Source organism: Hyperoodon ampullatus (assembly GCF_949752795.1).
Source record: "Hyperoodon ampullatus genome assembly, chromosome: 1".
NCBI lineage: Eukaryota > Metazoa > Chordata > Mammalia > Artiodactyla > Ziphiidae > Hyperoodon > Hyperoodon ampullatus.
Window position 1 is genome coordinate 125,891,489 of NC_136914.1, and position 13,679 is coordinate 125,905,167.

The window sequence follows — 13,679 nt, forward strand, 5'->3', positions numbered from 1 at the left end:
AACATAAAATTTACCATCCTAACCTTTTTTAGGAGTAGAGTTTATCGGCATTAAGTGCATTGTGCCTCAATAACGCCATTTAAAAGGTTGGTTTTTTTTTTTTTTTAAAAGAAAGTTTTAAAAAACCTGGACTTGGTGAGCAGGCTCTGTTTCACAGGTCCTGAGTCACGGCCCCTTTTCCAGCCCCATGGGATGGAGAAGACTCCTGCTGGCTCCCATCTGCTGTGCCCTCAGTCCCTTCTGTGTCGATGACTGTCACCCCCAAGACCCCCTGCTGGTCAGCATCCCGTCCAGAGAGGCAGCTTCCCAGGGTCAGTGTCCCCTGAAGAAAGACCCCGGGATGTCACACCTGCAGGGTGACTGCACAGGGTCACGTGCAGAGGGGGCGCGAGGTCCTGGCATCTCAGACACGCCGAGTTCCACACGTGGACCCATTTGTTCCATGAAGGCCCTCAGCCCCAAGCCTCTGCGGGGCGGCTTCAGGAAGCCCATCTCCCAGACCGGACGGCCTTGTTCTGTGCGTCCTGCAGGACTGGGAGCCAGAAAACATGCCTGGGGGACGCTCTTGGTGATTTCCAACCTCCTGGGAGATGAAGCTGTCGTGTGGGCAAGCCAGGATCCCACAGGCTCACAGGGAGGTGTCCCTGCAGCTTTCGGGTCACTCAACTCTCCCCCCACCACACTCGTGACCATGCTGCCCTCTGAAACCGCTACTTTGGCCACTCGCTCCGGGCACCCAGCTTTATCCCCCATGAGAAAGTCCCATGTGAGGCCAGGGCCTCTGCTGCCTTGGTCTCTGCCAAAGTCCCAGCCCAGTGCCTGGAGCAAAGTACCTACCCAAGTACTGCCTGTTGAATGAATAAACGATTACCTTAACTGCCAGTCCTGAGATGAGTAGGAGGGGCTCAAGGCTTCCTTTCATCACACCACACTTACAGGGAACATCACACTTACAGGGAACAGCCACAAGGAAACCGCCCCCCTCCCTCCCTCTCTCTCCACAGTGAGACTCCACCCCACGTGCACATCTGCGTAGGGTCCTCTCCCCCTGTCCCTGGCACTGTCCCTTACCCAGAGGAGATCTCAGAGCAGGGCCAGGCAGTTGTCTGGAGCCCAACCCAGCTGGACGTGAGCCACGCCAGCTCGTGCCCACAGTCACCGGGCCACATGGAGCTGGGTTCTCCATCACGCATATCAAAGCTTCTTCAGCACAGGGCGGAGAGAAGCAGGCCAGGCCTGCACCCACTAAGACGCAGCATCACCTGCATCCTCCCCAGAAAGAGCCCGAGGGAAACGCTCACCGGGCACAGCTGGGCAGGCACGCCCTGCAGCGCACAGGGCTCCACTTCAGCGCTAGTCATCTACGCAGGGCCCTTCCCCGCGGAGGTGGCCAGAGCCTTTGGGTTTTTTGGCCACTCCACACAAGCTTGCCGGCTCCTCAGGATGGGCACGCAGCCCTGACCCTCCCTGGTTCCAGAGTTTCAGTGACATCAAGAACCTCCCAAAGGCCTCAGAGAACCACAGGTAGGGTGGACACGCTTTTTTTTTAACTTGATTGCACTTCATTCATCTACGTGAAGGTCCTTGTGGCTAGTGTTTTTGTGTTGTTGGTTCATCACAGAACATGTGGCAACATCAAATGACAGGAGATGACTTCCGTTTACATAAAACACGCACACAAAACTAATCTCTTCGCGCTTCTCAGTTTGGCTGTTAAAGCACAGGTGTTTGAGCAGCAGTGACTCTAAGCAACCAGGTGTCCCAAACTGCCTCGGATGAGGGTCCCAGAGGTCACCAGCCACTCTGGGCTTTACGGGAGGGAGCAAGACCGGAGCAGCAGGTCAAAGCTACTCACTTCGATCGACTGATGCCCTGCTTTGTCCACAAAAGACCAGGGGTGGCTGCTGTCACACGTGGCCTGAGAACGGGGCCAAAGACAGCACAGCAAGCACAGACAGAAGTGGAAATGCCACCTCGGTAAGTAGGCCAGGCACAGCCCAGGTGTGACTCATCTGGGGAAGCAGGTATGCAGTCACACGACCCCTCCCAGCACCCCAGTGAATCCTGAGCTCCGAATTCTAAGAGAGACTTTTCACACGGGGTTTAGTGGGGAATCCCGCGGGGAACAGACAACAGGAGGTGAAGGCATTAACCACCCCCTGGGGAGCCACCACCATTGGGCAAGGCTGCCGGGGCCACGGAAGCTCTCATGGGTGTAGGCTGGGTGGCCCACCCATGGCGCCAGCCGAGGGCTCAGGTGATGCTCAGCAAATGTTCCCTGAAGATGCCAGTTCAGCTCATTCAGCCCCAAACCACCTCCCCTCAGATCCTGCCTGGGTGCTCCTGGTGAGGGGTGCCAGCAGGGCTGGGGGCGGGAGCCTGTGGACCCCAGAGTTCCCAGGCTTGAGGCAGTGGGGAGGCCCGAGGCCAAAGATGCACCAAACCTCAGGGCCATGGAAGCAGCTGGAATGTGCGGGAATTCCTGACGCACAGCCGAGTCCACCAGCCCAGAGCTCGGCCACCTCTCCGGGTCGGTTCTGTGCAATCTCGCCATCAGGGTTCCGCTACTCACTCAGGCCGCCAGACCAGGTACACAGACGTAGATTCTCATAGTTCTGAGGCTCTGAGGAGACTCTGTCCCTCTCTCCCCCGCAGCTTCTGGGGGTGCTGGCAATCTTGGTGTTCTTTGGCTTGTAGAAGCATCACTCCACCTCTGCCTCTGTCTGCACATGGCCTCCTCCCTATGTGCATCTGTGCTCAAATGTCCCCTTTTCACAGGGACCCCAGTTCTGTTGGCTCGGGGCCCACCCTGACGACAATATTTTAACTAGACCCTTTCTCCAAATAAGGTCACGTTGTTGGGTACAGGGGTTAGGGCTTGAACTGTCTTTGGGGGGATACAGTCCAACCTATTAACAGCTGGTCACGCAGATCCTAAAATGTCTGGGTGGTGCCCATGTCCCCCAAACTCAGTGGACTGTAATCTTGCTCTCAGGACCAAGGAAGGTCTGAGCTTCAAGCCTGGCCCTTTGTGCCCAAGCCTGCCAGCCGCAGCCCCCCTCCTGCCCAGGCATCCTCTCTGGCTGTCAGAACCTCCTGCCTGCCCCTGACCACACCACGCTGCCCCTGCCCAGCGTGCCCGTGGCCCCATTCTCCATCCTCCTGAGGACAGGTCACCATGTCTGGCTCCTCTTCAGAGCCCCCCACACCTGGTTTGCACGGGCACTTGTGACGGCGCAGAGCTCTTTTCTAAGAGGTACATCACCCACCTGCAGCCCCGGTACCTGCACCTGCTGCAGGGCCAAAGCCTCTGCCTGAGTGGACAGCCCGTTCTGGCTGGAACCCAGATGCAGAGTGAGGACTCTGTCCCTCACCAGGGCCCAAAGTGTCCCAGTGTCCGAGAACCACCAGAGACAGCCACTGCCCGCAGCAACAGCTCAAGGGCAGCCCCACTCTCTGCTCAGCTGTGACCAGCTCCTGGGACCCAAGACAGACAAAGAACGCCACCACCCCCATCCAGGGGACCTCGCCACTGTGCCCGGCGGGGGGTGTGGGGATGCTGTGTGAGAAAGGCCCAGTCATGCAGAGGAGTGTTGGCACACGCTACTCTAGTCCTCGGAGGACTCCTGGAGCATGGGCACGGCTCCCCATGGGCCTGGGGGTGTTGCAGGAGAGGGCACAGCCCATTTCGGAGGACCACCAGGACTGCGATCTCAAGGAGCCTGTCTTGGTTGATGAGCACTGAGAAGTGGGGATCCCATCGGGACACCTGCTCACCAGGGTTGGGGCGGCCCAAAGGCCAGAGCACACAGGCCTGGCAGCCATCAGTCCCCCGTCTGGAAGCCTTGTGGCTCTCACAGGCCCTGCCCGCCTCCTCCACCACTCATCCTGCATTTGTCAAGAACCACAACGGGGAAAGAGTGTAGAAGTTCCTCACAGTGTTAGGCACAGACTGCTCCTGGGTACCTGCCCAGGAGAATGAAAACACACGTCTACATGAAAACCTGTACATGAAGGTTCACGGCAGCCTTACTCACAAGGGCCAAAAGGTGGAAACAGCCCAATGTCCATGGATGGATGAATGGACAGATAAAGGGCGGCCTATCCGTACAATGGAATATGACTCATCCTTACAAAGGAAAGTCCTACATGTGCTACAACGTGGATGAAACACACGTGAAGAAAGTCAGACACAAAAGGCCCCATACTGTGGGGCTCCTTTTATACAAAATGTTCAGGAGAGGCAAATCCACAGAGACAGAAAGCAGACTGGAGGTTACTGGGGCTAGGGGAGGGGAGAGTGGGGAGAGATTACATCAGGGATACAGGGCACTTCTGCGGCTGGTGGAAAAGTTTGTAAACCGGGGGAGACTGCACTGAATGCGCACTCTGACATGGTTCACTCTATGTCATGTGAATGTCACCTAGTTCTTTTAAGAAACAAGATACATAACAAAAAACAAAAAAATGACAACAGGCCTCATCAACAAGCCGGATCTGTGCCCCAAAGCACATCCTTGGGAAAGCGCTGAGGGGAGCCCCAGACAGCAGGGCACGGGTACCGGTCCACCCGCATGGGGTCTGAGTCTTTGGAGCAGAAGCCACGATTCCCCGGCCCCTCACAGGCCGTGCTGCACAGGGAAAACATGTGACGTGTCACATGTGACACTGCCATTTGCCTTTCTGGTTTTGTCCCCATGGGGAGGCAGGGCGTCCACTCAACAGTCCTTGACTCTACAATAATCTGGAGCACGTCTGCATAGACCAGTCAGACCTCCCCAGGGCCCCAGCGCCCGTTAGAGGCCACACGCCGACCACGTCCCTTGGCCCACAGTGGGGCACTGGGGGCAGAGGTGGGGAGCGGGCCAGGCACGAGGCTGTGGTCTTGGTCAGAGGGAAGGTGCTGTTGGTGCCGGGAGGGTAAGGAGGGGCAACCAGGCGGTGCCGCCACGTGACAATGGAGCCCAGCATCGTGCATTCGAGTCACCGTCACTCAAGTGGGCCCCTTGGTTCTCTCAAAGCAGTTTCCAAACACCCACCAGACAGGCTGCCAGTGATCTAGGGTTCCGCCGTGATGGGCCCGCGCGGTGGGATGGGGCGCCGGGGAGGCCTCGGACGCTTGGCTGCCCCTGCACTGTCCCTTCTGGGTGTCCCCGACTGTGAAGAGCTGGTCGGTGTCCTCACGGTCCCGGAGAGCCCCAGCCTGCTCGCCCCAGCTGGCCCAGCGCCGGCCAGACACGGGCACGCTGCAGGCACTCAGGTGGACGATGCCCGGGGCACCGGCGTGGCTGATGCCGAGGAAACGGCCCACCATGAGCACCTCGTCCGGCACCTCGAGTGTCCCTGACCAGCAACATGAGCAGTGGGCGTCCGGGCGGGGTCCTCTCTGCCAGCCCCGCACTACCGGGTCCCCGGGAGCCGGGTCATGGGGCTGCGGGGTGGGCGGCCAGCCCTGGGGGCTTCCTAGGGCCTCCTGTTCGGCCAAAGCACAGAGCCCGTCAACACAGGGAGCGCATCTGTCACCCCCTCGGGTGAGGAGACCAGAGCTGAGCCGGGGTCCTGAGCCCATGTCCTGGGCTTGTGTCCACTCATCATCCATGTGAGCAAAGCCACCGCCGGGCCTGGGTGTGGGGTGGGGGACAGACGCCTCCTAACAGCCTGCAGGCTCCTGGCGCAGGGGGCGCAGGCTGCTCCTCATGCCTCTCCACATGGAGACAAGAGCCTCTCAACCAGCAAGACACACAAGAATGCGAGAGACACCCAACGGGGTGGAAGGTCCCGGGCTGAGACGCCCTCCACGTTCAAGGGTCCTGTCCGGGGGCAGCAGCCCCCGGGATCACGTGTGACCACCTCCTCCTCTGACACACAGGGACACCTGCGCACGACCTCAAACGCAGGGAGAAAATGGCCCTGCATGGACCTCCAGTTACACAGCGCTGGCCAGTCAACCCAACAGACACAGCCCTTCTGCATGAGGCTCTCGGTCTGACCCGGAAGAGGTAAGGGATGGAAGCGAGGAGAGGGGATGCCGTGTCCCTGGCCCAGACGCACCCCAGGACTGAGGGGCCCAACCCCCAGCCCCCAGGACGGCCCTTGGCTGAGAAGGGCCCTCCCCGGGCAGCCCCATCCACCACCCGTCCAGAGTGGTGGGAAGGCAGCCCTGAAGGGCCAGTCCGTCAAGGCCCAGCCTCCTCCCCGCCCAAACCTCGTCCCTCCCAAAAGGCCTCGCAACACCCCACCTGCAGGCAAATCCCCTGGAGCCTGCTTCCCCGGCTCCCGCCAACCCACTTCTCGGTGGGGTGGGTGGGTTACCTTGGCCCTGCTTACAGCGCAGGGATAGAGACCCCTCCCCGGGGTTGCCCCTCCTTCAAGCTGCCCTGGGGCACCACCTGGCAGGCTTGCTCCATCTGCATTTCTGAGAATACCAACACATTTGCCACGATTCCTAAAGCTTTATTTCTTGCTTTTTATTTACTGTGCTTTGGCTTTGCTGCCTTCTTGCTCTCCTTTCCTGCTTCGACTGCATTGGTTACATCTTTATTCTTTTTTCCCTCTCCTGGTCTGGAACTCACCCTTCTGTAGCTATTATCCTAGGGTTTGCCTGAGTTAATTCACACACTCAGCTCAGGGTCTGAAGCCGGCCAACACCTCCGGCCTCATCCTGAACCAGTGGAGGCCGTCCCAGCGTTACAGGCGTTACCGTCCAGGGCTTCCATCCTGAACCAGTGGAGGCCATCCTTACGGGCGTTACCATCCAGGGCTTCCATCCCGGCTCTCGAGGCTCCTTGTCGCCAGAATCTCTGCTCCCGGGATCTGCCCCCACGCTCACTTCTGACTGCTTCTCGCCTCCCACTCCCTCCTTCTGACTTTGACTTTGCTTTTGGAGAACATTGCCCAGTTCTCTTCAGCAAGGATTTGGGGGCGGTTGCTTTTTTGTCTTCGTGTAAAACTGTCTTCATCTGACTCTTCTCTGCGGATGGCAGTCCAGCCCCACCGGGGACTCTGCGTGGAGCCAGGTGCCTCCTCCCAGCAAGATCCCTCGGCCCCCAGAGTCTCCAGGCCTAGCCCGGCCCACTGTCCTCCCTCGAAGTCCCGACACGCCATGCATCCAACGTGCCCGTCTACTTAGTACAGTTTACTCCGTTTAGGACTTGGGCTTCACTGAACCTGAACATCCAGCAACACAACTGACAAAAGCGTCCGCTTCTCTCTGGCCTCTCATCCTGGAAGCCCTGTCAGATGCACCTTGAACCTCTCATCCTGTCCTCCATGTCCCCCCCACCCACCCCCTGACCCTCTCAGGTTGCCTTTCACCACCCTGGCCACCTGCTGGGTGATCTCCACAACCACCTTCCACGTCAGCGACCCCCTCCAACGTTTAACCCATTCCTTGGGCTGGGTTCCAGCTTTGAGTTTTTAAACCCAGTGACTGTCTTTTTCATTCTGGGAGCTCCATTTGGCCTTTGTTTAAAAGAGGCTCGGTGTTGCCTTGTGGTTTCCTTCCCCCCCGCGTCTTGGACTGTTCTAAATGGCAGTTCCCTTAGCCTTTGCTGTTTCTGATTCCTGCTCAGGGAGAACCACTTTCTCAGGAGTTTTGTAACTTTTTACTGTGAATTCCACCTCAGAGGTGCTGCAGGAGGGCCCTTCTGGGATGGTTTTGCATTTTATTCCGCCAGGCACCCAGGTGACTCTCAGCACCAAAAGTGGGGGGTGGGGAGAGTTTCTCAAGCTCCCTGCCGCTAAGGGCGGGGCTCCCAGCCGGCACTCAACGTCTGACCCAGCAGGACTCTGTCCACTCACCCCTCTTCCGGGAGCACTCGCCAGGCTGCAGCATCCCCACCCCTACACCACCAGGAGGGAGAGTTGGCAGCCCCTCCCCGAGATGGGGCGCTGGCCCTGTGGGAACCAGGAAGCAGCTGGGCCTCTGAACACCAAGCTCCTCAAGAGATGTGGCCCCAAGCATCTTTTCACTCAGTTGCAAAACATCTTTTCCCTTGTTTATCTCAAAAAACACTACAATTCGCAAAAAAAAAACCTCTCCAAAAATGCTGAAATTCTTTTTTTTCAATTGAAGTGAAATTCACATAATGTACAAGTAACCATTTTAAAGTGTGCAATCCAGTGCCGTTTAGTGCACTTGCAATGTTGTCCACTCTCCAGTTTTAAAACTTTCTCATTGCCCTCGCCAAAAGAAACCCCATACGTTTTTGCTATCATTCCTCATTCCACCCCCCTACCCCCGCAGCAACCACTGATCCACTTCCTGTCTCTGTGGATTTGCCTTTCCTGGACATTTCACATAAATGGAATCACACACTATTTGTCCTTTTGTGTCTGGCTTCTTTACACGTAGCATCAGGTTGTCAAGGCTCATCCACGTTGCACTAGGTACTTCATTCCTTTTCGTGGCTGAATAGTATTCCATTGTGTGTATATACCCCATTTTATCGATATTTACCTGTTCACTGTTGATGGACATTTGGGCTGTTTTCACCTGGCTATTCATGTTACTGTTAGCATGGGTGTACAATTCTTAAATGTATCTAACATCTAGGTGGTTGATTCTGCTTTTAGACTTTTTTATAACTACAATATCCCTAAAAACAATTGGAAACATTTTCAAAAATTGAAAATGCAAGAAAAGAATTACTGTTCTAAAGACATCATCCCTACAGTGGGTATGCTAACCCATTTTCCCCAAGAACCCAGCCAGTGTACCCCCATGGTTGGAGGGTGGTTTGTCAAGGGGAAGGCATTAGCTGGAGCAAACCCCACCACGGCAGAGACTTACAGAGCCCCTCATGCAGAGCTCAAAGGACCCCTTCAGCCATGAAGGGAGCCCCATGTGAAGTGCCCCCAACATTCCCCTGTCCCCAGCCAGCACGAAAACAATGAGAAAATGGAAGGGCTTCAAAATACTTACTGCAAGAAGGAAAAAAACATTCCATTCATCTTAACCAACTACTCTACATAAATTACCATAACATGAAATGTTCTATTCTACTTTTGCTTAATCTATTCAGATCAGTGGGAAAAAATCCATTCATTTTTGTCTTCCTCCTTCAAACACTTGAATTGCCCATCAATATCTAAGTTTATTGCAATTCAACTGTAAAAAGTACAAAAGTAATTGTTTCACCAAATGGAACTCATGTAAAAACTGATGGCAGCGACAGTTTATTCCTGCAGGATGTGCACAGCTCAGGATGGGCTGCTTACGGATTCCAGCTCTGGGGTCAGACAGACCTGAGTTCAATCCCAATCCTGCCTCCCCCTGCCTGTGAAGGCTCCAGCAAGTTCACCTCATTTGTAAGACAGGGTGCATTAGGATAATCAAAATGTTAGCAAGCACCCCCAAAGCCTCAGTGCCTTAAGCAACAGAGATCTATCCTAAGTTGTCACTCACTCCCAGCCCCTTCCCCAGCTCCTTCACTCCCCCATGGCCCTGGGGTCCTCTACTGGATCCTGAGCCTCCTGCCAAGGAACCAGGGACACAGACCACATCCACAGGAGGACAGCTCAAGAGGTCTGGTGGTGGGCCTGACATGGTGGACCCCACTGCTGCCCACACTGGCTGAAACTCAGTCCCAGGACTTTCACTTGGGAGAGGGTACCCAGCCACCGGGGAGGGAGCAGGTAACCGGACCCCCGGGACGCCGGAGTGCCCTGAGTCAGGGTCTGCTCCCAGCAAATGAGCATGAAAAGAAGTCAGGGCGGGGGCACCCGTTGAGACACTTCATTCTCACAATGACCCGGTAGGAGTAGCCAGCAGCCACGATGGCCTCTGGGACTCCAAAAAGTCCTCCACGCACGGTTCTGTTTCAACCCCCACCTCCGACCCACCTGCACGTTCCACTGATAGTGACAGAGGTCATTTCTTGAGCCATCACTGTGAGTCTTTGACAGACACGGTCCCCTCAAATTCCAGGCAACGGGTCCCCTCACCCCCGCCTGGCAGACAGGGCTGCGGGAGGGGCAGTCAGGGTTCCCGCCCAGGCCCTGCTGCCCTGTCTGTGGCTTCAACACCATCAAAACACATAAGCCCCGTGGGCCGCAAAGACTTAGGGCAATAAACACGGGAGAAATGCTGACAACCCACAACATTCTAGACATTTATTTGTCTTTGAACTGGAATCAACTCCCCTTTGTCCACCTTTGTGTGGGCACACGGCACACACTTAAGGGCTGTGGCTACTCGATGCTATCAACTCCAACAAGACTCTGCCTTCAAAACCAGCAGATGACCGTTCAGTCACTTATGGGCTCTCAGATGTGCATTTTCACACTTATAAAACAAGCATATCTGGTGTTCTGGGAACGTCTGGCAGCCTTAAGGAGAGGCGCTAAAGCCTCTCGACATCACCCACCTCAGAATGGAGGGTCAAGTGAAGTCGCCCAACACACTTCCCATTCAGAGGGGGGCAGTACACCGAGGGTTCCTTCCCCGTCACCCCACGGCCTGCTGGACGCCAAGGCCAGATATCAATTAGGCGAAGCTTAAGCCTCCCTGCCTATGACTCACCCATTTAACAGAAACCGTATCATACATTTCCCATAAATACAATGCAATGATGGTAAAGCACAGACCCTTAAGTGATGACATCAGAGTTGGCACAGAGTTGGCACAGAAATTGATGCTCTCAGCCTGTCTGCAGCTCAGCCTCTCCCCTCCCGGCCAGTGCCAGTGGCACAGGCTGGGCGTGTGCAGCCCCACAAGCTCCCGCAGCCCCAGACAGAAGTACAGCAAAGCCTGGGAAAGGAGGCAAGAGCTGCCCCTGAGTCTACCTAGCAGACCCAGCATGGGTGCTACAAGTCTCCTTGACAAGTGGACTCTCGGGCCCTCCCATCTGCCCAGGCCTGACGATGCTTGTGTGTCGTAAGGAAGGCTCTCTGGGGGAGGTGGGGTGACCAGACCCGGCAGCAGGGAGGGGGGCCCAGCGCCTTCTGAATTCAGGGACAAAAAACAGGTGCACTAGGCCAGCCAAGCCCACTCTGACTCAGCACAGCGGAGCATCCTTCCTGGGGCTTCCGAGCCGCACTCTGGGCCAGGCACCCGCTGGCAGAGGGAGCTCGGCGCTGGCACAGCATGTGCACTAGGCGTCCACACCACTGGCTTTCCTGCAGCTCACCTCGGAGACAAACGTGCAACTCCAAGGACAGCCTCAGCCGCAGCTGGGCACTCAGAATTTATCGGCTGCGAAAGAACTAGTTAGCAGCCTGGCTAGAAATTAACGCTAAAATCCCAAGACCCTGGAGCAGTGTCTGTGCCCAGCGAGGGCTGCACTCAGTGCTCTGAGGACAGCAGCTCGTTTCCCACTCGAGCGAGCGGGGAGAGTAAGGTCCGTGCTGGTGCTGTCACGTCCCAGTCACGGTCATGCTCAGGCTCCCGTGCAGAGCCCAGGGCAGCAGGACCAGGTCGTGGGAAGACCACCGTCTCACTCGCCTCCACCACGACCCCTCCCGCCATGCTCTGAATCAGGGGCTTTGCTGACCGTGTGGCTGAGTTTCTCTGGGTCCCCGTCATCCGTGTCATCCCCGCTCACCCTCGGCCACCGTGGGGGAGCCCTGTAAGGACAAGTGGCCTGCTCATCGTCTGTGTGTGCCGGGGGCCGTGCAGACACAAGCCCAGGCCTTTCCCCAGTCCTGGGGCCCGCTCATTTAACACCTGAAGGGCTCCCAACTGCCACTGCACTTCCAGGGTGTGGCCCCTTCCACCTGGTGGTCAACCTGCAGAGTGCCAGCCACCAACGGGCAGCTCCATGCCCACTGCCCACGGCCGGGTGGACCAGGACTCTGGAAACAGGGAGGGGCCCTGGGTGTGGCTCTGGATGCCCAGCTGCTGACTGAGGCTGGGTTAAATCAACAGCCACGGTGGGAAGCTCCCCCACCCCCAGCCCACAGCAGGCAGAACTTAACTCTGCAAAGATCAAAGGGCTCTTCGTTCAAGAAGCGCACACACCCAGGAGGTTATTCGGCTTCTCTTTGAGAAGGAAGGCCATTTCATCCCTAATCTGAACCCAGAATACTGACAAAGTTTCCAGATAAACATTACTTGGTATAGCACTGTATTTACAAGGAATGCTTCCCCACAAAGAAGGGGGACAAGGAAAATTAATGACCCACATCCCAGAAGTGGTTTGGGGGTGCAGACAAGAGAGTTCTTCATGAGGTGCACACGAAGCGTGGTAATTACCATGGTAATTACCATAAGCGTGGTAATCGCCATCCATCTGGACAATGCCACCTACCCGCCGATCAATTCTTCCTCAAAGATGGAAAACACAAGTTCATCCTGTACCATTACTAACATGCTCTTTGATGGTAGCCAAGAAGACCTGGTGGGGTCCGGTCTGGGTCCTCCAACCCCCGCACCAGCATTTCACCCCTTGGCACAGTCAGCAGGGATCAACGAGAAAATTATAACCCAGCATGAAACACAAGTATTGAGACTTTTGTTCCAAATGAAGACCTCGGTATTCCAAAATGTTTCCCCTTCTGAACGTTAACTCTTTTTTGGAAAGCCGTTCTCTAAACAAAAGCAAAGACACTTAGAAATCCTGAACACTTTCCATGGAAAAAAATCATAATAGTGTTTAAAAGACTGCCTTAAAGAAAATAAATGGAAATATGAGAGTCTGCAAAGAACTACTGAACACATCAGGTTGGTTGGTTAGTTACTCAACTTCGGTAGTTGTTAATGATTCAGATATCAAAAATTTTAAGTGTCATATACGAATGTTTTAAAGCATTTCCAAACGCTTTTTAGAACTACAAGAACGATGAATATTTTTGGTTTCAGAATGTTTTCCACTGCACTGTAATGAACAAGAAGCTCAGTGTTCAGTTTTAAACCAAAGCAGGGATTAAATCAAGAATTCAGTTTGAATTGTATATCTATCTAAATACAACAGTGGAAAAAATCCTAACTACAGGCAACAATCTCTCTCAGACACATCCTCCCACAGCTAACATTTAACACTTCAACTCTTCCAGGCCCGGAAACCTCCCAGAACTGACTCCTGTTCACTTGTGCCAAAATGTGTTAAATTAGACAGGAAGGGGAAGCATAAAATTCAATTCATAACCTGAGGCCAAAATATGAGCTTTGATTTGAAAAATGAAAAGCTACTGGGGTGACCTAACCCACTCCAACCCTTCAAATAATTAAGACATTTAACCCCAAAGACAGATGTCCAACAAGGAACTACCACGCTCAGACTGACCGCAGGGCAAACACAAAGATCTCAGACGGAGATGTGTCTTGAGTCCAGGGGTCAGACAGCAGGCCAAGACACCACAGTGAAGGAAAGGAGAGGACCAGATGAAACGCTATCCCCTCCCTTCTCCTAAGGCGCACAGCTCTGGGCTGAGTCGCTGGGATTGGCTGACTCACCAGCTCTCCACCTTGCCCTGGTCAGCCTGGGGGCTGGCTTTGGAAGGGCAGCTGCCTGCTGAGAGGGAAAATTAGGAACACGACTCTCAATTCTGGGCCACAGTCTCATGGGTAGTATCATTTTCCACTTTTAAAGACTTTTCCCTAAACTGAAACAGGCAGGGCCACTGAAATTATTCAGCTGTAGATGAAACAGAGATTCCACGTTGCTTTTCCGTCCCTTCCAACAACGTATTACAGTTAGGCAATCCTAGAAACAAGTCCTCTTCCACAGCCACGTCTGGAA

General features: G+C 55.1%; 1 protein-coding gene across 3 annotated transcripts in view; it reads right to left on the bottom strand.

Moving 5' to 3' along the window:
• ZFYVE28 (zinc finger FYVE-type containing 28) overlaps nucleotides 1-13,679 on the bottom strand; it is a gene marked incomplete at both ends in the record, with an annotated part of 113,422 nt that overhangs the window by 97,822 nt on the left and 1,921 nt on the right. The gene's annotated exons all lie outside the window — the stretch shown is intronic.